Below are 27,633 nucleotides of genomic sequence, written 5' to 3'. Positions count from 1 at the left end.
TTTTCATTTCCAGTATCTTCTGCATTCTCCTATTACAACCCCATTCTCTTTCCCCACAGGTCTCAAATAGTTTCTTCTTTTGTGCATGTTCTCTGTCTTCCTATAATTTTCTCTTTACTGCAGAAATTGCTATATTTTAAAGACTTTTTCCCTCCAAATACCTCCATCTCTTTTACTCTTCTTGTAGAATTTATTATCTAACCACACAGCCCAACTGAGTCTAAACAATCCTCCTTTTCCAAATTTTGTGCCAGCATCTCCTATGCCCACAACACAGTAATATCTGTATTTCTTTAATTACCCTTAAGAGTTTTCCCAGGTCCCCCATGAGTCAAGACTCTCATGCTGACCAGTCCTGCTCTACAGATACACCTTTCCATGCAGGAGAATGAGATGCAAGAAGTGCTGGTCTGGTAGAGAAGCAAGCAAAAACAATGCCAGGGAGAGTAAAAGGGCATCCAAAGGGGACAGCTAGTCTGAGCCCTTCCCACTGCTACTGTTACTGTCATCAGCCCCCAGAACAGAGGGGGCTCCCTAGGGGAAGACATGAAGGAGAGGAGCACGTTCTGCAATGTCTCATTTGAGTCTGGAATCAGGAAAGGGAGCTAGGCAATCCTAAGGGAGTAGAGGAAGGAGGGTGTTCTCATGTGTGTTCTCTGCCAGACACTAAAAAAAATATTGCTTCAAGGCTGTTTTGCTTTCCCTCACAAATTTCCCTGACCTTGGCTCTGCGTGTTTGGCAGTGATGAGCATCTGTGCTCCCACAACTTGGTAAACTCAAATGTCAAGCTTGTTTCCCTTTTTCTCCTAAACAATCCTCCCACTAATGTGTTATTGTGTCAGTCATGGCATGATTTAACCAAAGAGGCACTGGAAGGCCGGGTAGTTATATTCAGCTAATATACCTCACTGACAAACAGCCTGACACACAGAGTAAAGAACAAACTTTATTATGCTAAATCCTGTGTTTTGATGGGACACTGCTGGAGAAGTAGCAAGTAAGACTCTACTACTGCTACCTCTGCTTTCACATTACTGTGAAACACAACCAAGGGAAACAAATGCACTTGACAGAGGTGACATCCAAGACCATGATGCAAATGCTGTCTACACTATTGATCCTCAGTTCCTGCTGTTACCTGCTCCGCTGTTGACATGGGATAGGAAATTTGAATAGTGACTGCAATTTAAATCCACATATAATCTTGCACACTTGTTTAGTTCTTCATTTAGCTGGATATTGTTTCCTACATCCTTCTGTAATTAAGTTTCATGCAGGGGTGTCCTCTTGCCTACTGCCATTTCTATAGTTTCATTTCATTAGTAAATTAGATGTTTGCAAATCGGTTGCCGGCTTTACATGAAATGCAGGTGTGTCCTTGTATCTTGGCTGTGCCTGTGAGTGAAAGTGTATTACATTCACTGAGGGACTGCACCTGCTCTGAGGAGAAGCATCCTGGATCCTGCGTAATTTACATAAAGCTGAACACACCCTCTCTGAGGAAAGGATTCTCACAATAACATATTTATTGCTCCCCTAGGGCTGTTAGCTTTTGGGAACCACACTAATCATTACATTTTTTCAGACTGGTGGGAAGTTTGATGAGGCCTTACAAAAGGCATATTTTTTAGCTCAGCTCTCTATATTCAGGTGTGTCACCAGGTCTAACCAGTCTGTACTGATATTTACATTAAAAATCCAACCAACAAAGCCTGAAAAATACTAGGTAAATTTCAAAGCTGTGTTTGATAGCTGTTTTGATTCTTTCATTGTTATTTTGCAATTTATAAAACAACCATATTTTTTCATAGTTGATTCTTTGCTAAGTCATTCAACCTCATCTACAAGTGGCAGTTTTCCTAAAGAGTCAATGTCTACAGCATACACATACACACACAGACACACACAGACACGCGCAGCCTGCCCTCAGCTTCTGTATTTTACATTTCATAAACTTATAAACAAGAAGGTAATTCAAATGTTATGGTCTTATTCCTGAAAAGTCATTGAGAATACCTTTCTGTGTCTTCTGTCAATTACAAAATATGTCCAAAAATCCACTTGCTATTGTGTTATTGAAGTCATCAATGAACACAAAGGGTAATCAGAGTTCAGTAAATATAGACGTGCAAAATTCAAGACTGTGAACCTAAACACCTCCAAGTCTGTAGGTAAAAGTTGAATCCGTATAATCTCTGTAATTTGAAACAACTTTTGAGTAAAAAATGTCTTTTAGACAAAAACTGAATGTAAAAACTGCAGAAAACTACTTTGTGGGAGGGAGTCCAAGTGCAAGTAGTACCATCAATGACACTATCTTTCAAAACACTGACTACATAAATGATACTGAGTACACACATACTGCTTCTCTCTGATTTTTTGCACACATTTGGTATTTCTAATTATGCAAGAAAACTCATTCTGAAATCAAGCTGTTTTGCTTCTCTTTCAGTCAGGACTTAGTTAAACATTTCACAGTTGATATATGACACAGAAAGATAAATAAATTATTCTTATTTCATCAGTGCAAAGAGTAGCATGTTAGATGTTTAAGAAGAACTAATTCAAGTGCCCATTAAATGCTCAGACTTGAAGCAAAGGTGATCTATTTTACAAAATGTAACTGTTCATGCCCATATTAAACTCTCCTGTCACACCTAGTAATATGCCCATTACAGACATAAATGATAAGCAGTGGCACAGAAGATTTTGTGTCCTCCCCTTCTCTCACCACTGTAGGCTCTGTCACACTAATCATTATCATGGAAAACAATAATGAAATTAAAATTAAGAGAAAGCAAATCCCAAGATCAGTAAAATGCTCATTTTTGCCTTGGCTGAATGGAAGAGAATAACTCATCTCTCTCCAAACAGAAAAGTAGAAACAATTTTTTTTTTAATTGGTGACAATATCAGGAGCTATATAGAAAAATACAATTTTTTGCTAAACCTAATAACCAATGTAAGATGCCTGAATTTTACAAAAAAAAATGCTGGTAGCATTAACTGTATTTAAATTTTTTTCCCATAAATGATGATCTAATAATACAAGAGTCTTAGCTCCTGAGCCTGAGCCTTTAATACCTGGATAAGAATAATAACATACCCATTCTTTTTTAAGAAGAAGCAGCAAGCAAACACTGAAAAGATTTCAATGGCTGTGGAAAACCTACCCTTTCCTTTAGACAAAGTAAAAAGACACTAACTCAGTGCTGTCACATCTGGCATTCATAAGTATCTTCCCCAAAAATCATAAGACTGTTGAAATATGCAACATTGCTCCTATCTGCAACATTTCTGTGTTGCTTTTCATATGCTCCACCACTCAGAGACTGGCACAAAGGATGATTTCTTCCCTAAGCCTTTGGTCTATCGTGCTGGCTTCAGTAGCACATTCATTCACTGAGGAAGCAACATTCATTCATATCTTGAAGAAAGGCTGTGTAGTTTGATGGCCTTCAAACAGTACACTAAAAAGAGGGTCTTTCCACAAAAAGCTTTATAAAAGTGAGGGTTTCTGCCTTTCAGGATCAAATTTCTCTTTAGCTGAGTGCTATTCTGTTTCTCTACTTGTACTTTATTTAAATCAAAACAAAGTAATTCTTCAAAAATCCCATTTTCCCTCAGTAACACCAACAGTACTTTTTCAAACCAAGTTAAAACAGGGAAAGATCTTCAGCTTGTAGTTAAGCTTTGATCTCATAAATGCATAGAATCATTGAATCATTTAGGCTCGGAAAAAGTCATTTAGTCCAACCATTAACCTAGGATCAGATGGGTATTTTGAAGCGAGAAGTAGGTCAGAATTACTCCTAAACCTCCAGATGTCATGTTGCTAAGTAGGTTTTTCACAGCATACTAACAGAATTTTTAAAAATACTTCTTTATTGTCTCTTTAGGATTGGAGCCATTAGACAAAGCCTCATCTTTAGGTTGGGAGCCATTTAATTCTGTTTAAATGTCTGGGCTGGTAGCTGCTGTGCATCTTTTTACTTGATCCTCCAGGCTTATGGAAATTTCTGTCACTTGAGTATCTCCGTTATTAGCCATGACAAAGCCAAACTTCTGAAGGCAGACATTCTCATGTCAAAGAATTCTGGAGCTAGTGCTTGGTTCCTTGCACATAAACACTGGTGTAATAAAGTGTACTGAACAGCTATCTGCAGGTTATCCTGTAATTATTTTACACAAAGTTAATAAAACATTTAGCTCTGAATACTACTTCATTCCCAGAACATAGAAACACTCTTCACAACAATAAATCAAGGCAGTGCAACATTGAGAAGGAACCACACAATCACAGCTGCTGTATGCTGGAGAATCAGCGACATTCAAGGGGTGGCCAAGTGATTGAAACATTCAGGCTTACTTAATTGACACTAAATCCTGTTTTAAAGCACTCTCCATGTCACTTTAATTTAACTGCTTTCCCTCCTCTCTTTTGTACTTTATTTGTTATCTTTCCACTGGTAAGTCTCCAGTGCATTAGTTTTAGAGTATCTCAGATGGTAAAGAACAGAAGCTACCACTACTTTTAATCTCTAGCATGAGGTGTGTTAATCCTTCAGCATGCCACAGGCTCCAGCAGACAAGAGACTGACAGTCTGTTTTCTGAGCCAAAATTTTACTAGAGGAGCACATCTGTAAAGGCTGCTTTATGGCACTGTTAGAAAGGGCCTGCAGGCAGGATCGTGCTTTCTCCAGGACGGTAATGTCTGCAACACAAAGTTACCACTCCAAATGTTCCAACCATGTACTTAAAAAAAGAAAAAACAGATACACTTCATTCAGAGACTGACAACTGCTATGCCATAGTGATGTTGATGATGTCTGTCACAGCACTGTGGTTTTGCCAAGCTTCTTCACTTGAGTGCATTTTACTGTGTTTCTATAAAAGCGTGAAGAGAAATAAATCAAGGTCTTAAAAACTTCCCATTGATTCAAAGTAAGCTGAAGTTATGCCCCTGTATCCTGTAGAAATCCAGTTAAGTTTATTTAAATGCTTACAGGTGGATGTGGATGTGGAATCTTATTTTAAGATTCTAGTTATTTTAAGATTCTAGGAATGTTGACGCATATTACCATAGAAAACACAGGAAAAACACATGTCAAAAATCACAAATACTAACTACCAGCACCAGCATGGAATGTGATTCTTTTCACTGCAGCTGAGTTCCAAAGCTCCCACACCACCCCCCACTTGAATAGCTGCTTAATGAGGACACGGACATTACTTCCATATTTTGTGGTTCACACTTAACATTGACACAGGCAGCTTGTGAAAGAATAAATTAACAAGATTTGTTCTGGACAATCAACTGAGCTCTCACTGAAAGCTAAAGCTGCAGATTTTATAATAGCTTTGAAGCATATGAAGTCTCCTATTCGTCCTGCATTGCTCTGAAATTGATTGCATCTAGAGAACAAGATTCTACACTAATTTTGCATGGAAACTTGTCTTTTCTTATTTTCCCCTTATTCTGACATGCCTGTTACTCAGGGGAGAAATTCTACAAGTTGGCACATGCAACCCATCCCTCCTCTCTGCCTCTCTCAATAAGGTAAGGATTGCAGCAAGTATCTTCAGTTAATGCATCAAAGCTGCTGTACACTGCTTTAGAGGAATTTACAGAAGCAGTCCCAGTATTCTATAATTAAAGGTTCACAGCACTAATAGCAAGCACATCACCCAACACATACACTGATAATAACATCATGGGCCGCTGTGCCATGGCATTATGTTGGTAAACTACTCCAATAGTCTACATTCCCTGCAATCATTCTAGATGACATCTCAAGAAAATACAGTGGGTTTGTAGGTCTAAATAAAAGACACTTTTAATATTTCTGTCAAGGAAGAACAAATCAATGTAAAATATTTTCAGAATACAGGTATCAAGCCATGGCTGAACAGTGAAACACCAAAGTCTGGATCCCAACTAAAGACATACAGTGCATTAGAATACAAACAACACTAATATAAACCAACAAATCAGAGAAAGAAACACCAAGCCTATCCATCACTTAATTTCTAGTGAGTCATTATTTTGAAATATTTATTGCATTTATGTGATGTTCAGGCTTTTACTGGATCTCAGCAGAAAGGATGGGTTTTCTACACAGTGAGTTGCAGACTACCTCAAGCTCCCACTGAGGCTCAAAAGAAATTCTCTGTGCCATAAGCAGGGGGTAAGAGGGGAGCTCTGCACCTCCTTGTTCTCATCATCCTCTCTTGCCACCTCCCCAGCAACTTGTCACTTGCACTGCAGCTCTGCATCAACTCCACAGCTTCTTTCCTCAGCTGGGCCCAGCACCTCATTGCAGCATCCAAGGGACAGCCCTGAGGGGCAGCGAAGGGACAGCCAGACCTAGACACACAGCCAGCACTTCCCTAGAGCTGAAGAAGCCCCAGCAGCCACTGCCTCAGCTGGAAGGACACCCTGGGCATGGGGAGAGCTGCCCAAGCTTCTTATCCTTTGCTTTTTGGCTTTCCTAGTTGCTTTGAAGTTTTTTCTATTCAAGACATTAAGGTTCTAATTTGTATTCAAATACAACTGGGCTTGATTTTAAGAGCCTTTTGGGGATATCACTTAAAATCAAGGTGCAGGTACATCTGCCTCAAAGCTGTGGCAGGCTCAGGCTCTGCTGCTTTTCAGTAATAGCTTGAGGGACCAGCCCAGATTGTTGACTTTGGATGAAAACAACGCAGAATCACATTTAGCAAGCCTTGGGAGTCTCTGAAGCAGTATCTTAAGATGAGCTTTTACTTAATAAATATTCCAATTCTTGTATATTGCCAGTTACAGCAATTCTTGAAAATAGGTTTAATTTACCATACACTTATAACCCCAACTTCACACAGAAACATGGTCATAGTTATATGTGTTTTACAACACTTTAGTAACTGGAATTTTTTTAAGACTATTCTTACGCAGATAAAACATATCCCTGCACTTAATAGTTAAGTATATACTGTTGGGACACCTGCTGCACTGACTCTAAGTGCAAAGAAGGCATTCCTTTTTAAATTATTCTTATTGAATAAGATAAGAACCACGTTTAAAGATAGAAAAGGAAAGTGTGGTGACAAAACTTCCATGCTATTATCTTGATGGAGTCCAGTGCTAAATCCTTACAAGCAAATTGGAGGCATGGTGTGTGTGTGTGTGTTTTGGCACAATTTTCTTATAGTCATCCTACCAGTGAGCTAACAAAGAACAGAAAACATGTTTATCATAAAAACATGCCTAGGTTTTCAAAATGACATCTGTCTTCCAATCAGCAATTTCCTGGTTCCTTTTCAGGTAAAAATCAACAGACTTGGAGCCCCAGAGGTTTTTCTCTTTAAGAATGATGGTCTCTCCATATAAAGTTCTTGGCAACTTCTCAGCCTATACTGGATAGACTGAAAATATTTCAATCTTTGTGATGAAATCAGAAGAATAATTATAGATGACCATGAGATAAAATAATTGTATTTCAGGTTATTTTAATCAAATAAATTGACTGAAGCTAGCTGCAGTCCATAAATTTTTATAAATTTCACTGTCTAGCCAAGTATGACTAGAGAAATGAAGATATATAAATATATAAATTTGTAAATATTTGATCTAGATTGGAATAATAAATGGCAGAATTAACTTTCCATACAAGAGCTTACAAACACCAACTGCAGAACATGGTACTATTGAAAAAGTAACTTCTTCCATCATTATCCAAAAATTAATTCAAAATGATATTTCAAGTCTTAGAAATAGAGCGAGAGACTCAATTATGTATTAGGAGTGAGCTGTAATTTCTCAAGCTAGAAATCCATGTGACAGCCACTGAAAATACCACATTTTTGCCAATGAAATCTAGGCAGTCATTGGGCTGCTGATCAGTTATTTTTATCATTCAAGAATAAAGCACACAAATAGATGTGGCTTTGAGATAGATATTTATCTTTACTCTCTTCCAAATGCACCAGTCTGAGCTTTCAGATGTTGGAAGTAATGAGGATGTGGAAGAACTGATGGCTCTCTGTTTCTTGTAGAAAAGAAATTCACTGTCAAATTGCATTAGCTCATCTCACTTGCAGTGGTTTTTATGCCTAAGGCTCAGGACATTATAAATACAGTGATGAACATCTTTAGATAATATGAGAGAGAGTTATAAAGTTTCAGTTCAGTTAAGATCATCATCAGCTCCCAGTTTTCTCAGAGGAGCTGAAAGCCTACAGTAATAGACCTGGATGATTCCCAGCATCAAGAAAAATAGCTCACTAGTGCCCAAAGTAGTACAACATCACTTCTTACTGCTCTCTTGCCATTACTGTACAGTGCTAATACAGTTTAAACTGATGGGGGTTTATGGACTCTTACAGCTATTGAGAGACAGTTGATAAAGGAGGAGATGAAAAGCATTACAGCTCCTGCTATACCCCTGCCACTGATAAGCCAATCTTGATTGAATGGTCTGATGGAAAACAAGTTCATATGACTCAAGACTCCTCAAGTGATAGATGCTACTGTGACTTAATTCAGTGTTGTCAGAAACACAGAAGTATGGGCTTGGAGTTCCTAGAAAATAGTATGTATGTGAGTCAAGATGATGGATGATTTCAGATTTTTTCTGATGCTCCCAAAAGTGGCAAAAATAGTTTCTGAATTTCTGTCCCCAGAAAATTCATAACTCTAAGCATATGCATATGTGTGTACTGACTGCTCATCTACAATTAAGTAACTAAAAAAAAATTATAGTTTACTTGTATAACTGGAGGTAAAAAAAGGACAGATATTAATATTGGAAATGCAAAAATGCATCTATGAATATCATGCCTGGCTTTTGGAGAACTAAAGCTAATAATCCAATTATTACAAGAGGTAGAATTTTTTTTCTTTTTTTAATATCAGTGCATTTGCAAAATAACAATGGGTTTTTTTTTCATTCTAGAGAGCACTTAATATCTATTGTAAATATATATTTAAAAATCAAATTTATCTGCCAGGGTTATGTTAAATCTTTTGCTTGGATAAAACTAACTACACTTATAACTTCAGAACAAAACAGTTACTTTTTTTTCCCCCTGCAACTCTTGAAAATTGTTTCATATTTCAAAAAATCTCTGTTTCTGTGGATGGCGTTTTCTCCCCAAGTAGGCATATGCAATTCCCAGAAGGTTACATCGTTTTTACAGTGAGTTTCTACTCCATAATCTATATGCTTGAAGCATATAAAAGAAACCTTAAGAAAAATGTCCTTAAATTGGCCCCTGAATATTGGCCTCTTAATTGCACCCTTGGTACAGAAAGACAAAGGATACCCACATTTGCATTTCATCAAGGACAGCACTAAGCCATTGCACACTTTTGCAAATCTCCATCTGCTTCAAAGGAGAGATGCTCATGTGCCTGTGGCTCATTCTAACTTCACTTTAAGGCTCTGACCTTCTTTTGCTTTTTCCCATGTGTGGGTTGCATTGCTGCTGCCTCATTCTGCAGCCCCTCAAGCAGGAATAATGTTCAAAGTTGCTTGCTCATGGATATTATGACAAATGCAAGGACATGAAAGTTTTATGCATTTTTTTCCCCAAACAGTTCTTTAATGCATGGAGGCCAGGATTTTCCCCCTTTGGGTGAGTGTCTGTCTCTATCCTATTCTTGCCTGTGAAGTCTGCATACTGAGTTTCAGGGTGGCACAACTTCATTATGGAGAAATAGAAAACATCTTCAATAGATCTACCACTAATCTGGTGGCTGATACACCACAGGAGGCAGAATATGTCAGTGCAAGTCCTCAGAACAAGACCCCTGAAGCCACTTAGGCAAACAATTTAAGAGTTTGGCTGCTCTACTGAACTGGGTGTCACCTTCTGGAAGAGAAGTTTGTGCTCTGGCTCTAGAGAAATTGCAGAGGCACAACTGGAGAGCGAATTCCTGGTTTGAGTCAGTAACTACCCCAGGGCTACAGTAATGATGGGTTTCAGCAGGCAACACCCTTCCTGGCCCAGCAGGATCAATTGTGAGTGCCCTACTTGCAGGACTTGAAAGGTATTGAGTTTTCTTTGTCTGCTACTGGTCCTTTCTGAAAGCGAGGTCCCTTTAAGGCATTTTGAGTTGGGTGCCCAAAATTGATTCAGCAATAACCCAGAGGTGCTCTCACAGGTCCTCTCTGCCTTCCTACTTCTAAGATACAGAAGGGTCTTCCAGGAAAGGAAGCACTTGGTGAAAGGGGGCACGGCAAAACCAGCCTTACAGAGAGGTGGAGTGCAAGTACTTCTCCTTCTCCTTTTCCTTGCTTTTGCTGTTTGTTCAATACACAGCAGTGGTAAAATCATTACTCAGCCAAAACTAAACAAGAGGTCCAAACTTCTCCAGCTGTATTCTTCTGCATACTACTTACAATTCAAAAAGAAAAAAGTCATTTTAAGTGGAAATTACAACTGGTGAAAATTCAACTCCTACTAAATGAAAAGTCCAACAACACTAAGTTCTTAATTTTTAGGATTGAGTGTGGTGGTTCTGGTTTACTGCTCTACCCTTAGGCTCCAAGATAAATCTCTCCCTTCCTATCTTCCTTTCAGTTTGGTGAAACAGCACAACTGCCTCTGTCAACAGTGTAAATTTACTACAGACCTGACACACAATGATGGAACAGGCTCAGCTGAAAAAACATAACAAAATTTTTCCTGTTTTATTAGAATTCATAACTGCAAGGTGTTTGAAATAAATAAATAAAAAATAAACTGTAAGTGGTCTGGGAAGTTGCCAGCTGCAGACTTTTAGAGGGTCAAGACAGAGAAATTCCTGGCCTACAGGAATCTGCTGCAGTGCCAAATGTGTGACTGAAGTCACTGATGACCTAAAGAAGGGGAGTGGTGAATCACTTAAATTAAAATGAAAACTGTGAAAAAACGGGAGCTGTAAAGTCCTCTTGAAGAAAATAAACCAAGTGACATTTGCCAAAGCATTGCCCCCTGCCTTCCAGGTTGCTTTATTGCAATTTCTTCACAATAGTAGTATCTAAATTTCAGATATACAAAAAAGGAAAAGAAAACTCAATCATGTAAAAGATTTTTCTGAGTGGGTACAATTTTGCCTTGCCAGCACTGAACTGTAGAGTCATGCAAAGGCAATGAGCAGGCTGTAACCAGGCCACTGAGGGTGTCCTCAGTGTGTGCAGCTGAGGTGCCATCTCCTTCCCATATACAGGGAAATAGCATGCCAAAACCCACCCTGTCCCAGGAGAACCAGAGGACCCAGAGGACCTTTTGCCTCCCAGCCATATACAAGTGTGGTCACAACCTTCAGCTGGCAAGTTTATTTTATTTCCTCTCCCAGCATGATTCACATCTGTGCTTGCAGCACAGAGAGCAGGGGGTCAATCTGACAGTTGAAAAGTGTGAGGAAAAACCAGGGATGAAATCATATTCTGTGTAAGCATGACATTTGAGACACTCTGCTCTAAAGCTTTAGACTGCTACTGATACAAAAATACATGCATAAACCCATCATTAGCATTAAAAATATTAGGAAGAATTTCCATGTTATTCAATAGCATTTGCTCTGCAGAAATCACCCTTCTGAAAGGCATCTGAGGCTGTAGTTGTAACTGAAGGACAAAATCCCAGTCATAGCTCTCTGTTTCCTTGCCTTTTGGAATTGAAGTTAGCCATTAAATCAGATTTCATTGTAAGGATATGCATTATGTTTCCCATTGATGGCTTTTTATTCTTCCTAGTAAGAAATAAGAGAAGTTGAGAAAAGCCAGAAATTCTCTCATAGCTGCATAAGTGAATCAAGTGACACACCCATCATGTACAGTGCACAGCTGGGCTAAGTGCTTATGCACATGTGGGCCATTCTCTAATATGACTGGAGATAACTTAACATGTTGCTTTTGAGCAACATGCACTGCTTAATTTATGTGTGGAAGGGATTATCTGACAAGGGCCATGCAGGGCTGTAAAGTACCTAAGTACTTCAGAGATGTAACAAACTACCTTTTAATTTACTGCCTTCATTTACTTATGGAATAAACTAAAATTTAATTCAGTTTGAATTGAATTAGTATAAGTCAAATGCTCTTGTTTGTGAAGCCCAGTTTGTACACGTGGATCATCCTCGGTTATATCTGAGTTAAGCAAGCCATGACAGGGCTTGCTGGAGTGAGGTGTGAGGATTTTGGACTGAGCTTTCTGAAGGCCACTGACCTCAGCCCTGTTTCCTCCATGAAAATTTTGCTGCAGGTGTAGCATCCCAGTGGCCTGCCCAAGTGGGAGCAGGGAAATCTAGACAAGACTGAAAAGTTGGTGATACTTGTGAAATACCATACCACGATTTACCAAACATAGTCTCCTTTTGCTTCTTCAGATTCTGTCTGAAAGGAATAAGGTGAACGTGTCTTTACAAACAGACTGTGTGAATCTGCTTGTAGATAGGACCAGGTACTTATAGAGAAGTAACAGAAGAAACTGTTAGTTCTAGAAAATGTTACTAATCAACATGGACTGTTGCTTAGCTGGGGCCATGTTAAATCCCTGAACCTAGAGAAAAAGAACAATTACTTACTAGAATTATTAATAGCTTTTTTCTTTCTTTCTTTTAGATAAAAGAGGGGTGCATATTAGAGGGGAGCACAGAGTATGCAATTCGGGAAGTCTGCGCCTTCTGAGTACCTCAGCCACTGGGGAAAAGGAACAGGGTGATGGGGCTAGGAACATAGGATAAAACCAGGGCTGTGTCACCCAACAATTTCAGAGACCTCATGAGAAATGCCCCATGGCCCCTCCCTTTATTCAAATAAAGTTACAGGACTCCTCTGTCTCCTTTTTGGACTTAAACCTCTGGCATTGTGGATTAATTTTCCTAATATATTCTTTGTCAAGATTTATTTTCTTGGGAAGACAGATGGAAAGGACATTATAGAAGACTGTTTGCAGATGCAAAAATATCTTTACCAACCAAAACCAAATTTGGCAGGACAATAGCCCTTCAAATTTTCAAATGAAATTGATGAGGATGATTCTTCTCCTAGTGAATATTTTCCATTGCTCCCTAAGTCTGATTACTAGGCCACGTGCCTGGACAGACATCAGAGGGCCTGACAGGGGAAACTATCTGAACAAAACAGCGGCAGTCAATGAGAAAATTTTGGTATCAAATCATGCCACATTGCTGCTACAGCTTCCTTACTGCATGCACAGGTGGGCAGTATATGGCCCTTCGAACAGGGCAGCAATCTGAGACCCAGACACTGTTTTTTGCTCACAGTTCACAGTTTACGCTCTTGGGAAGTATCACACTTTACCTGTATGCAACTACATGAGGTACAGAACATCATCAGTATAATGTTAAGGTTATATATAAATATATTTATTTAAAAATATTTTCAAGCTGAACTAACATGATTATGAATATGCAGCAATACTTGAGAGATATCATGGGACCAGATAAGAACAGATTAATCTTGTAATTAATTGTGTGCTTGAATTTAATTTATATGCTTCTATTATTTAGTACCTGTGTCAACCACTTAATCTGCCTGCAAATCACTTCTTTATATAATATTAATGAAACATTCTATATTGAAATTCATCAAACTATGGAAATCAGATATTAGGAAGACTCATTATATCATCAATTTATCCTCTTCTAGTTTAAAACAGTTCAAGACCTATGGCTTCAGAAACCACTCCTTCAAGAAGAGTATTTCAGTTCAAGAAAGAGCATTCATAGCAGAATGAACAATGTCTTTTCGTAGTCAGAGATGAGAATTAAAAATCCAAGTTACACTGTGGAACAAACTACAACAAGACTTTGAGAAGGAGGAAATAAAAACAGAAACATTAATTTCAACACAAACCTTGTACAAAGGTCATTGACTTTACAGCTCTGTACAGATTACATTCTGAGAAAATGAAGATAATGCAGATTTATGTAATAAGAGACCTACTAATTTGTCTGCACAGCCTGCTCAAAACATTTCATGCCCAAAGATGGAGATGGGACTGCTTGGGGTGCTGAGGAGCTGCTGACTGAGCACAGGGAGAGATCAAATCAATGAGAAACATCAAAGTAATCACTTGTTTAATCTTTGCTAAATTGCTTGCTTAATCTTTGGGTTCCTAATGAACGTTTAGGGCATTCCTGAACTACTCAGTTGGGAGGGTGCACTGCTGCATTTCAGAATAAATATCTGGAAATGAGAATAGTTGGAAATTGGCGCTGTTGTGAGAAGGGAAAGAAATAGCTAAGATGAGAACAACCTGCCTGCAGGGTCCTTGGGAGTCATCCTGGGTCTGGCTGGGATCAATTACCTACCTTTGTCTCAACCCATGAATTTTTTATCCCACTTTCTTGCCTTAAACTGCTGAAGAGAAGGAGTGAGAGAGCAGTTTGGTGGGCACCTGTCAGCTAGACAAGGTCAATCCACCACAGGAGTGGAGAAGATCTCGTTGCACCTCTTGTCTCACCTTAAGACACTTCTGCCCTCCCTCTGCCTGTGCTCAACACCAGGGACATGGAAGTTGTAGCAGCAGCAACCATGCTGAGGCCAGCAGCAACCACGCTGTCTGCTGAGCTTGTCTCATATCAGAGGCAAGCAAGTTAAAAAACCCAGCAACCCTGCACCTTCTGACCCTGTGGCAAATAATTGTTAGACTTTCTATTGTGTCTGATTATTTCTGAAAGTTCAGACAGATGAAGCACTTCAGTAATCCAGGATGGCTTGTGGGATGGAAACTACGGTCCTGGGTCCAGAGGTCTTACCTACCCTTGCAGTGGGGATCAGGAAAAGCAGGCAGAGATCTATAACTGTGGGATTTTTTCAGCACACCTAGTCCCAGTTCTACCACAGACCTCCCATGGATATCTTCAGCTCTCTCTGCCTCAATTTACTCTCCACTGTTGTGTCTGTTCAGGTCAAAAATCTCAGGGAGAGGACCCCTTTCTGTATTAAATGAGCTTTTATTAAATAAGCCTACCAGAAAGCCTTTATGTAGGAAGTAGAATAGGAACAGAGGGGCAACACAAAAATAGTCTCCACAAGAACATCCAGTGCAAGATGTCTTCCAGTGTTGGACGTTTCACCCCTTCTAACTCCTTGAAGGCAAGGCCTTCTTATCCTGCAAAAAGTATATTTTATTGTCTCTTTGTAACTGCAATTTATTTTTTACTTGGGAAAGCTGATGCCTTATACTTTCCTCTTTTCTAGTTTCAGCAAACCTTTTGTTGTGTGACACCTTTTGGATCTTTGTAATAAAAATGCTTTCATTGCCTGGATATATTGATTTTCAGTTTCCTGAAGCTTTGTGCTTTTCTTCTACAGTTTCGCTGACACAGTTTAGGCTGAACCTCACAATCCCATTCCCCCTTGCTCCTGACTGAAGAAACAGCTCTCATCAAAGTGGATGAAGATAATCAGGCATCTAAAACTTATGTCCATTCAGCTGCAGCCTCCTCTTTTGTACATTCTTTTAATCTCTTCCATCCTCCTCCTAGGTTGCAGGACAGAAATTGAATACATTTAGACTGGTTTTGTTTCAAAAGGAAACCTCTACCTTGCTTTACTTCTTCTGCAGATAACTAACCTGTTGAGATAGGACAATGGATAATGGTTTTAAACTAAAATGGGGACATCCAGACTAAACACCAGAACAAGCTACCCAGAAAGGTGGTACCAGCTTCATTCCTGGAAACATTCAAGATCAGGCTGGATGTGGCTCTCAGCAACCAGGTCTAGTTGAAGACTGCCCTGCTCATTGCAGGTGGGTTGGACTAGATAAGATTTAAAGGTCCCTTCCAACCCAAACCATATTATGATTCTATTTTGTGATGCAAGTATGACAGTTATAATTGTGATCTATACACAAGGGATTTTATAGGCTTTTTTTTTTTTTCTTACAAATATACAGGTACTGGAGTCAGAATGTAACTTGTGGAAAATTCAGTGATGGCTTCTCCAGTCTCACTAGAGGTGAACTTTATTTCTTACTTCAATCAATTGAAAAAGGACACAGAGAAAAATATATTCTTTAAAGTGAAATCTGAGTCAGGTTGAAAGTCTCAGCAGCCAAACATTTTTCTTGTCATTGTGAAAACTCTGGAGAAAATGGTGACACAGGCTGCCAGGGTAAGTGCTTTTTTGTTTCATTATCAAGCAAACAAAAATCAGGTGTAATTTCCTACTCAAAGTATGCAAGGTTCACAATTTGAGAGGAAATTCCCACAGAAAATAAAAGTTCTTCATACATCTGCTAACTCTAGATCTATTAATAAAACCTAACATTTTCATATTATCATATCTTAAATTTCCCTGGCTACCTGCTAAGTGAATGCCTTCAAACTCACCTCACCACACCTATTATCTCAGAACTCTTAATGTTCAATATTTAATGCTTAGATCACTTTAGAGAAGAGTAAACCATCACAGCATAGAAGTAGACAAGACAGAAGGCAACCTCCACTTGTTTTCTTCTTCATAAAAAACTGTTTCCTCCTTAAGAAATCTGTTTGAGTTTCTGAATTTTTTTCCAACAAATTTTTTTTGATCCCAGTTCTAAAATTCAGGCAGCTTCACATCAAACAGTTAATTTGAGCAGTACAGGGTATTTAGAAAAATACACAGCTTGATACTTTACATGCTGTGATATTATAATTAAAATAGAAACTGTTCATGTAATCTAACCTTGGATATCACACACCAAAACATTCTACAGAGCAACTCTAGAACTGAAATAACCACTTTTTGCACAAAATCCTCTTTCAGAAAGACATTCAGTTTTATTTGACTTCAGGGCATGGGAAAACCCATCAGATTCCTAATTAAGTTGTTTCAAGGAAAGCTTATATGAACCTTATTGAACCTAGCATGAATTTCCATAGTTCAGCTTTCTACAACCAGATCATATTATGGCTTTTGTCAGCTACCTGCTGTATGAAAAGAAGTTAAAATAGGAAAAAGACTAAAGCTAAAAGCTAAACAAGTTTAGCTGATAAATCAGAAATAAAGCTCAAAATGCATTGAATAAAAATCACTTTATCAGAAGAGCTTTATGAGGGACCAGCAGCTGTCTGACCCTATAACCAGGTGTGCTTGGCATGACCTGCCATCCTGGCTAAGCTGCTTCTGGTTAGGAAGCTACTGCAGAACAATTTTTTGCAAATGTTTTTCCAGTGAAGCTGTCTGTTACAGTGACAGCTAACATGTTTGAAATGAAAATTAAAATTAATACAATTATTGCAGGTATTCATTCTGCTTTCTTTTTTCTCCCTTTTATACTTTTTTTTATTTTGCATTAGACTAGGTTGAGGTGTGTGTAAGTTCCAACAAAAGAACACAGATATAATAAGCTATAATGTCATCAAGGATCCACATGACCATTTACTTTTAGCACCAGCATAAGACAGACCACAGGACATCTCAAAATTAGTGCCTGTTTGAATCAGAGTATGTATTTTATAAAGATATCAAGTACTGTCCATTGTTCTGCAATTGAGAGATTTCGGAGTCTTGACAAGTTGGTCCAGAGATTAATTACCTAACTACTAAAATCTGAGTCTATTATTTCAAAGAGGAATTTAGGTAGCATCAGCTTTCACTCTACTACTGCTTCGTGATGCTCTATTACCAGTTTTTGTTTAACACATACGAATTCTATCAAGTCACTTTCTAATCTTATTTTTGTTTAATTAAGCAGGCCAAGCCTTTCACTATAAAACAGTCTTTCTCTTAGCACTCTTATGGCTCTCACTTAAAGCTTCTCTAGTCATCAGTATTCTTCAGTCTTGAGCAATGCAATGGGACAGTGTCCCAAAGCCAGCCATACAATAACCAAGACCTCCTCAATATTCCCTTGTTCACATATCAAAGATCTCATTTTCCCTTTTGCATCACACAGTCACAGTAGAGGTCATACCCTGCTAATTCTGCACACAGTGTCTCAACCTTTTCTGATACTGCTTTCTAGGACAGAGAGAACAATTCTATCAGCACAGTCCACAGTATTTATTCCTATATCTAGTCCTTTTACTTGGCCTCATACAGACTCCTACTGCTTTCTTGCATTTTGTCCATAGGAATCAGAGCAGACCACTCTGTACAACAGCTTGCTCTGCTAACTATTACCACACACCCTTACCTTTGTGTCATCTGCAAATTTTATGTGGAATAATTTTCTCTCTTCTTTCATATCCACTGATAATAGTGTAAAATAGCAAGCAATTCACCATCCTCTGTGCTTGAGAAACACATTTAGGTTTAGAAACTGCCACTATGCCAGTTTTAACACCACCTAATGTGTGTACAATGGTGATTTTGTATCATTCTATTTTCTTAATCAAAACATTGTGTATTAGCAAGTTGAAAAAGGTTGAGAGTTGAAACAGATGATTTCAAGACTGTCCCTAAATTAGCAACAACCTCAGAAAAGGAACAAAGCTATTTTGACAAAAGGTATTCACCATAAACCCACACTGATTAAAACTAATTACTTTAACCTTTCCTTTGTATTTGATTAATCAGATGCCAGATCATGCTGCAATGTCAGATGAGTGATAAGGTGATAGGGCAATGAATATTTGAATCACCTCTTTGGTCTTTAATAAACCAGTATAACTTATTTCCTCTCCTCTGCAGCTCCTCACTGCCAGCCAGCACCCAGAGCAGTCCTCTGGATGCAGATTGTACAATCTTGCTCATTTCCAGGTGTCCAGCTTCTGGATGATATCTTCCTTAGCTACTGCTGGAACAGAAAGTGTTTTGTTTTTGCCATACAATACACCACCTGGATTTTTCAGAGAATCCTACTTTTTCAATTTCTCTCTTGAATCAAAAGGACCAAACAATTTCTCCCCCTTCCCTGCAAAGACAGCGCAGCCACCTACCCCCAAGCAAAGCACAACCACTTCTCCTTGTGCTTTCTGCCACTCCTAGCCTCACATGCTTCCTACAGCCCTCACCTTTGCTGCACATCAATTCCCATCTGCTCTCCTTTTCTATCATTGGTTATACATTCTAAGTCTTTTTGTTCATTTTTTAATGTAGTCATGAAAGCACAACTGACTGGAAGGTAGAATATTTTGGGTGTGCTTTTAAGAAAAGCTATGAAACTCTTTTCAGAAAAACTAAAAAGAAGACATGAGAAATGGCTAAAGAATGTGCTCAGTCAGAGAAATCCATTCAAATGCAAGTAATGTCAAGACTGGTGGCATTTCTCAGCTCCATCAAATGTTACGAAGCTTTCAACCCCAAGAAAACTTCACTGTAGTTAAAATCAAATTTGTTTTACTGTTCTACCTCTGTTACAATTTTTCACTATATGGACTGAATAGTGTTTTCCAAAACATAATTTGCATAAGGATGAATACTCTGCTATGCTGGTCCACAGAGACTGTGCTTTTATAGTTCAGACTTTGAAGCTTTTCCAGATAGGTAAGAATAACTCTTTTTAAATAATTCTTCACAGCAGGTAAAGAATGTTATAACTGTGAGAAGGGTTATTAGAGTTACAGGAGTCTAACTGATCTGTCCTGGTAATAAAACACTCATTTTCTTTTAGCAAACTAGAGATTTTGCACCTGAACATGTAAGAAGTCTATACTTTTTAAAATTTATTGCAAATTGTAAAAATTATCTTTGAAGAAAGAATGAGCAAAATTAATTTGAAAATACTGCTTGAGCCATTAGAGAAGGACTTAAAAGGAAATTAATTGCTGGAAAGTTCTTGTGAGGCTTTTAATGCCATAAAATGAAATCTTGGTTTCCCTAAGATCAGTAAGGGAGACATCAATGCTGACTATCAAATCACAGGGTTTTAGCTCCTTATTATGGCCTTTTGAATTTCATTGTAACAACAGTTGGATTCAAATTAAAATCATTCTCCCTATTGCTCCACTGAAATAATAGTTGTCTTGCTCTTTAGTGATCCAAGGGAACAAACCTTATTGTCACTGTTAAAAATAATGGCACTTTACCACTAAAAATGTGAGTTGATCCTGGTTCTCTCTAAAAATAATGGCTTATACTTTGATTTTGAGAAAGAGAGTGTAGTGAAAATAAAAGCCTAATTTATATGTATTTTACTGAGAAAGCCACAGAACTGTAGAAATGTTGATTCAAAGGGATACCTGGATGTCATCTAGTCCAACTTTCTGCCCTATCACCACAGCAGATTAGATCAGATTCAGTTTTGCTTATCCTAGACTTAAAAACCTCCATGGATGGATAATCTATAAGTCCTCAAGATAACGTGTTCCTGTACTACAGTACCCTCCAGCAAAGAATTGTTCCCTAATGTCAAGTCCAAACATGCCAAACCACAATTTGTTATACTGTGTCTTTTCTGTTGGAGTGATTCAATGTACTGGAACCAAATATAAGGTCCAGTGTCACAGGACACAGTTTGCCATACCCTCCCACATAAGTGAGTGAGAATTAAAAAGCACTCAGGCTGTCAACAGAAAGTAGTTGGCTTCTCAGGGGCTTTTTCCATGATTCAGCAGTATGTATTTGACATGAATAATGCAAAGGCCATCAGTCCATATTTCCACAACAGCCAAGTCAAAGCACTACATTCCCCTGTCAATGCAAGTCAAGGCTGCACTTTGGGCAGGGTGCAGGGCTGGGCTCTGTTTTTGTTCTAAAATGGCTCAAAAGGCTGACAGCTGTTTTCTTTCGTTCATGTTTCCATGAATAATACTAATTATTTTCATGTGCAAGGCAGAATGTTACCGATGTGTCATCTTTTGAAACACAGGTGTGTGCTGCTCATAGTTACAAATGCAACTTATATCTCACTTGCCCCACTCATGTAAATAAATGCTCTTGATGTAAGTGAATAAATATGGCCTTATACATGCCTTATTCTCTGCTTTCATCACTCTTAGCTCAGTTTGCTGGCATGCACTAAAGGAAAGAAATAGTATGCCAAGATGTGGAAACCCATAATCGTGATAAAGAGGATGTTGTTCAGCTTCTATGGGAAGTTTAGCTGATGGAAAGAGATGAGAAAAAAGCTTCTTTATTCCCACTTTTTTTTTTAAGAACTGTGCCTGCTATATAGATATAGAAGACTAGCAGTAAAGAGTGAAAAAAAATAGAAAAATAGCAAGGAGATGAAGCAAAGCATGACCATGCAACTCTTATAGAGCTAGCATTTAGAATGTTAATTATTTGTATTCCTGATTTCAGCAGTCCCAGGAAGCAAATTTCCCCTCCTAACACTGTCAGCTTTTTGAAAGACTACATAAACACGCAAAGAATGTGTCACTGCATTCTGGGTCGATAGGCCTTCCCCGGCCATTACTGTCTTTTGTCCTCCATTTGCACTCAGTGTGCTTATCTGGTCAGCCCTCAGCTGAACTACAACCACAAAACCAGATATGCTTGCAGGGCAACTTAAATAAATATTAAAGCTTTATTTCTCTTAGGAAAAGGTGCTGAAAATGAAGCCAAAAAAACATTATGAAAGGGTATAAAAATGGGTGTGACAAAGGGGGACTCAATCATCTGTGCCTCATCACTTTCAGGAAACATCTCCAGCACTAGGGGAGGATGAAGCCTAAATGGGCATACCCCTGTCCTTTTTGGTTATCATTTTTTTCAATTCACAAACTTTATCCTCCACTTCATGAGAAACATTGTGAAAGGGGCCATGATCCACATTTTCTAAAGACAAGTAACACATTCCTGCCTTTCTTTATCCTCTTGACACTGGGTCTGTTTCTAAAGGCAAACATGAAGGGGCTTAGCAGACATAGTGAAAAAGATAATTGATTAACCATGTCCTGGATGAATTATCAACAGCAATGGATGAAACCCACCTGCATGTAAAAAGTCTATAACATGGCTGGACTTTTTAAGTGTGATTTGAATGGTGCCTAACCTTGTTTTATTTATCTCTTCAATTGGATGCTCTAGTCCACCTTAGAAAAAGTGAACAAAGAATTTTGGAGAAAATTGCCAGTTGGCACCTTGGGAGAATTTGATAATTAGTAAATGAAGCTGAAATACTCCCTAAATTATGTGAATCCTACACAGCCATAAAGTCCTCATCTTTTGGGGAGCAACAATAGCTCTTTCTGTGGAATGCAGCAATATTTCAATGAACAAAACTATGAATTTTCCTTTTGTTTTGGTGAAAGGTAATGATTTTCCTGGATGAATAAGCTTTTGACATTTTAATGCTTAAGAGAAGGGAGTATTTGCATATAGTGTTCTGCCCCCATTTTTTCCCTGGTTGATGCTAAGCTCTGGCTGTTCCCCTCCTCAGGCTTTTCTCAGTGCTCTCCTCTTGCCTCACCAAAGTCAGTTTTCCCATGTTGTGATCAGCTCAAAGCACAGCTTTCTGGTCTAAAAAGGAAATCTTTCCACTTAGGAAAAAGGATGGTAATTATGTTAAATGAATGTTAACGTCTTGCTAATGAATGCATTGCATCTCTCCTAAACATTTCTGGAAAAAGAAGCAAGAAAAGAAACAAAAAATAATCAGACATGCCATTCATTTACCAGAAGTATTAATTACAAGTAATTAGAAAAAGTGACTCATTTTTGAACTATACAAGATTCCTAAAAGGAAATACAAAGATTTCAGCAAGAGCTGAAGAGATATATCTGTATCAAGTGGATAATCATGTGCAAAATTACAATATTACATACACAAAGGTTTTAATTTTGAAGGAAAAAAAAATCCAGTTATGACTTTTAAATTTCCACTGATGGTAATTTATTAGTATCAGATTCTTTTCACTGTCCAAGATCTAGTTTGCATTTACCTTGACTCATTTACTATTGAATCTTGTTTGCCCTTGTTAGACTAAAGATTTCTCCACCATTATTTCCTGCAGTTTAGGTCTCCACTTACAGATAGCCCCTAGAGTTATCTTTTCTCTCTAAGGCTTCTTCCTTCCAGCAAGCATCAGGTACAGTAATGAATTAAGAAAAAGCTTTTTTCCCCCCCTTTTTTTTCCCTGCTCAAAACTCTCACAGAATTTTAGTAACATCTCTTACATTGAGACTATGAATTTCTACAGTCGTTGAATCTAGGTAAAAGTTAAACTGAATGGAACAAATTCATCAAACCCCTCCCTTTAATATTTTCCAGTCTCTCTTTTGATTCTTTTCTGAGTCACCTCCATGGTATCAAAAGCCTGGCTGAGCTGTTGCTCAGCTCCTAGCAGATCAGTGTGGCTCTGGGACACACAGCCTGGCCTGTTTTACCAATACCTTCAAATGCCCCAGAAAGATCCAGATCTGCCCATCCCCTATGGTGTTCAATCAGCAGGCACAGCTCATCTCCTTTTTTTACTGCTGGATGTCCCTAATAATAAGGCCCATGTAATTTCCCAGTTTCCAAGTATAACACTTTTTAATCCACTGGAACACAAAATAATTTCAACAACAGCAGATGAAAACATAAATATATATTAATCACTTCATCTTGTTAGAGCCCTTTCACCTTAACTATCTATATTGTGAAAATTCACAGCTATTGAACAGCACTGGGCAGCACTACAAAATCAGGCAGGAGAGAAAATGTCTGGCCATGCACAGCAGGAACTATGGAGGAGAAATCAGCTGGAAAAGCTGCTGTGCAGGATGGGACACTCCTGCCTGCCTCAGCCCACATGTCTTTTTCAGTGACAGAGGTGGGTGCAGCATCCCAAAAGGTGACACTGAGGTGCCCCTACTTAAACATTCCAATGCATGTTTAATGGCTATTCTCCCTTTACTGAATCTTTAATGCCAGTGTGTATACCATAAACCAGAGAGCAGGAGCAAAGCTGTCAGGTACTTTAATCTTTGCTGCATGTGAGTTTTTTCAATACCCACCAAAAAAAAAAAAAAAAAAAAAAAAAAAAAGAGTTTATGTTCTAATACTGTTGTACTTAAATTTCTATCCAGAGGAGAGAAAAATAAATTAGGGGACTGGGGGGAAAATGCACTTACAGAACAAATTGGATACCCAATTACTTTGCTATAATACATTGTTACAGCATCATTTTGTTCTGAATTTGATACCAACTGGAAAAATCACTGCCTGGCATAGCAAAGGGGAAAGGGGAGATCTTTTATTTTTTCTGCATTTCCTTGAGGCTTTATTCACCATGTGAAGGACTTGGAATGGGATTGGTCTTCTCTTCAGAGGTCCTGGTGGGAATAGTAAGGCTTTTTTTACAGAATTGCAGAATGATTTCCCAGAAGTGTTAGAGAGAGCTCAGAAAATGCAGTAGGGTTCTTAAAATACACATATAACACAACTCTATACAGCAATTCATTGTACATTCATATGCACAAACATGGAAATGTGGAAAATAGTGAATAATGTCAAATGCAAAAAAGAGGGAAATGCAAAAATGAGTATTTCCTATCACTGCTACCTAGTTTAAGCTCACTATTTATTTCATAGAGATATTTTATATTTTAAATCCAGCATGTTCTTCCAAACCAGATTATATTGAGATATATGAGAGCCAGCCAACCAGGTAAAGGATAGCATTGCTGGACTTGGCACTGTGACCTCCATTTGGAAATATTTATTCTGCCATGACTGCTCAGACAGAATGGAAAGACATTATCTGACATGAAAAAAATATATCTACATTTGATCCTCAATAGATTTGAAGGAATAGGGTTTCTCTTCATGGTTCATCACCTTTATCTGGGAGGTTGATTTTCCTACATACAGTTTTATTTGTTCAGCAGTTTAGGATGAAAGGAACATGTTAAACCATCACTAGAGAAGGATTGCACATAGTCCCTGAAAGGCTTCTTCTGTCAAATGCTCGGTCCCAGGAGAGGAATGAAGTCTGCATAATGATTATTTGCTTTTGAGTCTCACTGCATACAGCAACTCTTCTTTGATAAGTTAACAGTATCAAACTACATGCTTTAAAATAGTTTCCAAAACCCACATATTTTTGATGAGCAATCAAAAAAGTTTATTCTTTTGTTAATAAACTTGCTCCTATCTTCCTACAGCCATCCCTATATATTGCACAGGGACAGTGTTTTGAGATCACATAAACATCCCTGGGCTTTTGTCATCTAAAACACCACTTGTTTCTATCTTTCTACCCCTCAGCTTACTTGTCTTCCCCATTACCAGTTACTGTCGCAGCTTGGCTGCTTTGAAGTTCTGTACTCAAAAGCCTGGAGACATGAACTACATGCGTATGCTATCAATAAAATTAAATTCTACCTTTTTGACCTTATTTATCAAGTTCTCTCCATTAAGCTAACATAATCTCCCTGCTACTGTTGCTGTGGGTTTTTTTCCCCAATCTTTTGCAATCTCTGGATTTGTTTGGTCACGTCTCTCTCTGCTTGATATCAAAAAATAATATACAGGTGTGTGTATTTATACACATATATATAAATCCAATTTATTTGCCCATGTTTTGCAGTCCAAATCTCATTATTAAAAAGAAACAAATCTCTATTCATACTGAGACCACAAAAAAGACACAACACCAACTAAGCATAGAAGAAAAAATGACTCTTAGCTGAAATATACCAATAGGCCAAACTATGATTTGAAAATTTCACCTTATAAAAATTAGAACTATTTATAGACAAAAAAAAAAAAAAGTTAATTTCAGCCTGTAGAGAAAATGATAGTGATACATGTTATGTGTAGTTCACACATTGAAAAAATATTGCTTTTCCCCATGGCACCCTCAGGACTGTACAGAGATGGATTTCAATGGACATCTACAGTCCAAGGACATTTCAATGGACGACACACTCGTGCTGTTGGCTAGCACAGCTCTGAAAGATTTGGTGCTTTTTTCCACAATTTATAAACTATAACACTGCAGGCAGATTATTAAGCTTCATGTGTAAGTGATCCACCCCATTAGGTCCACTGAGATATCTCAATTTCAACCAACTTGAAAATTGTACCTTCTTACTTTTGTTGTCATAGTAATTGACCTTGAGAGGCATCTTTTATACCCTGAGCACAGAACAGATGAGCAAAATGACTCTTCTTTCATGCACTGCAAATGTGTGTATGCCCTGAAGGACTCTCAGGTGGCTCTGGACCTTAGCAAGTGTAGATTTCCAGAGGTCCACATCCAATCCCCTAATTGTTAAGGACAACCTTTGTGTCTCTGGTGTTATCCATTCCTGTTTAAAATGGGAAATCTTGAACAAAATCAGAGATCGGGGTTTTTTTTCTATAAGAAGGGAGAATAATTTCCCTGGTGTCCTGTCCTATCAGTAAGTGTTGAAACTCTGCATTAAGCCACAAGGGCTCTGCTGTTACTGTGGGACAGACATTGTCTAACAAAGCAGGAGTAATGCCCTCAGCAGGGCAGCTGAGGGTCTTGGGAGAAATGTGTGGGTCAGAAAGCTTAAGCTGTTAGTGAATGCAGTAAAGATGCTGCAGGGCCTCCAGGTCAGCTGTAAGGATTGATATTTGTATGTCTAACAAGCAGGATGAGTCAAAACTGACCGGTCTTATTCAACCTACTTGAGCCCTAGTCTACTTCCTGCTCCGCTCATGTGAAGCTGGTCACCCATCTCTTGTCAGTCTTCAAAGCTCTCTCGGGTAACCCAAGTTCTGCATTTAGCTATTCTCTGATTTACTTGTTGCCCACCTGCATTCTCAAAGTTAAAGGTCTGCACCTGTGATGTGACAGACTGGAGTATGATCCCTCATCAGCTTTGCTGAACCTTCTTTCCTGAGCATAGGTTTCTACTGTGACCTGTTGATGCTGCAATCAAACGCACACAGAGCAAAAACTAGAGTGTGAATGGATGTTTGGGTATTCCTTTGGGTACATTAAAATTTCAGTCACGTGTAGGGTTGGAGGATTACTAATTTCACATTTTTGAGATTCCTTTTAATGTGATCATTATAACTCTTCCTCTCCCCAGGTGGCATTGCATGTACAGCTCTGTTCTTAGAAAAAAATATTTTTTTCTCCTTCTTTGTAAATACATATCTCAACCTGACACATACTCTGGGAAACAAAACTGCCTTTTCATTATCTAGCCTCTAAAACAATGTGCTTTCTCCTTCTTCTTACTAATGAAACTTGGAAATTAAGACTTAAGAGATGATATGGAAGAATAACATAAAAGAGGAATTGAATAGCAAGAGATTTAAGATTTTGTTGTGTATAGCTGGAATATTACATAATAAATTCTATTTGTATATCCAAAGTACTACACTGAGTGACACAAAAAAAATCTGCAGCTTGACATATATTTGAAAAGCAAAAAGTAAGATGAAACATTTGAAATTTAGTGTTCTGATTACAGTGCATAGTAGCCTCATTTAACTCACTTTTTAATTACCATTTTGAAGTCTCTGCCCTTTATTTTCAGAGTGAGTGGTCAGCCTGCCTTAGAAGAAGCTGAGCACCAGCATTATTCTTTCCTCTATCCCCTTATACATCTAAATTGAGAATTAATTCTATGTCCATTCAGCTGCTTCTTTTGACTGATTCATAACTGATATAATTAAGCAATAATACATGGCAGAAAAATACCTATGGGTATCAATATCATACCACAAATAGTGGGATAAGATATTAAATTTTAACAACCCAATAATTGCTGCAATTGTCCAGAGATAGTTTGAATTTCCTGCGCTATTATTAAGAAGAGGAATCTAACAGACATTGAAAAAATTAGGAAGACTG

The 27,633-nt window shown here is 38.2% G+C and overlaps 1 protein-coding gene across 2 annotated transcripts in view; it reads right to left on the bottom strand.

The window, feature by feature from the left end:
• SLC35F1 (solute carrier family 35 member F1) overlaps window positions 1-27,633 on the bottom strand; it is a 224,625-nt gene that overhangs the window by 94,574 nt on the left and 102,418 nt on the right. The window lies entirely within an intron of this gene.

Source organism: Anomalospiza imberbis, chromosome 3, assembly GCF_031753505.1.
Source record: "Anomalospiza imberbis isolate Cuckoo-Finch-1a 21T00152 chromosome 3, ASM3175350v1, whole genome shotgun sequence".
NCBI classification, from domain to species: domain Eukaryota; kingdom Metazoa; phylum Chordata; class Aves; order Passeriformes; family Viduidae; genus Anomalospiza; species Anomalospiza imberbis.
The sequence above is the reverse complement of the archived record's forward strand: the minus strand, read 5'-3'. Positions and strand labels throughout refer to the sequence as shown.